Here is a 1,137-nt window from a genome sequence, read left to right on the forward strand (position 1 = left end):
AAAAAAAAAAGGTAAAGTAAATCTGGCTTTTACAGAAAATTTCTTAACTTTCAGTAAGTTTTCAGTCTATTCGGTGACAAAGACAATGAATAACTTTAAAGATATATGTTGTTAAGTGTCATCGAGTCGTTTCCGACCCCTAGCGACCCTGTATAGGGTTTCCGAGGAGCAACTGGTGAGCTTGAACTGCCAACCTTGCAGTTCAAACGGCTTCGAAGTCTGGCGCATTAATCCACAGTACCACACCAGGTATTACTTACTAAGTGCCATAGAGCTGGCATTCGACTCTTAGCGACCCTGTACAGGGTTTCCAAGGAGCAGCTACTGAGCTTGAGCCACCAGCCTTTACTGTCTAAGTCGACTGTACAATTCAAGCACATTAACCAACAACGCCACACCAAAACTCCACACCAGGTATACCTAGCAAAAATTCCAGTAGTGTTAAGGACTATGATAGAATATACTGTTGTTGTTGTTGCTGTTGTTAAGTGTTGTTGAGTCAGTTCTGACCCATAGCGACCATGTGTAGGGTTTCCAAGAAGCTACTGTGGCGCTATGGGTTAATGCGCCAGACTGCAAAGCAGTTTGAACTGCAAGGTCGGCGGTTCAAGCTTACCAGCTGCTCCTCGGAAACCCTATACAGACAGGGTCGCTATGAGTAGGAACTGACTCGATGGCACTTAACAATAACAACTAGTGAGTTTAAACTGCCAACCGTGGAATTAAAACCGATTTTGCAATCCAGCACATTAACCCACAGTGCCACACCAGGACTCATAGAATTTACTTCATGAGAATAGTGCATCAACTTTTTTTTTTTTTTAGAAACTCTTAAATAACAAATATTATTACATTCTATCAAATATATGAAGGAGCTCTGGTAGCGTAGTTGTTACGAATTGGGCTGCTAATCTCAAGGTCAACAGTCAGAATTACTAGAGGTTCTGCAGTAGAAAGATGAGGCTTTCTGTTCCTGTAAAGATTTACAGCCTCGGAAACCCTATCCAGGGTTGCTATGTGTCGGAATCAACTCGACAGCACTTAACAGCCACAACAATAACAACAATAACAGTATATATATATGAAGGACCTCTGGTAGCATTGTTGTTGTTATGTGCCGTGGAGTCAGTTCTGACT

Source organism: Chrysochloris asiatica, unplaced genomic scaffold (assembly GCF_000296735.1).
Source record: "Chrysochloris asiatica unplaced genomic scaffold, ChrAsi1.0 scaffold00210, whole genome shotgun sequence".
Classification (NCBI taxonomy): domain Eukaryota; kingdom Metazoa; phylum Chordata; class Mammalia; order Afrosoricida; family Chrysochloridae; genus Chrysochloris; species Chrysochloris asiatica.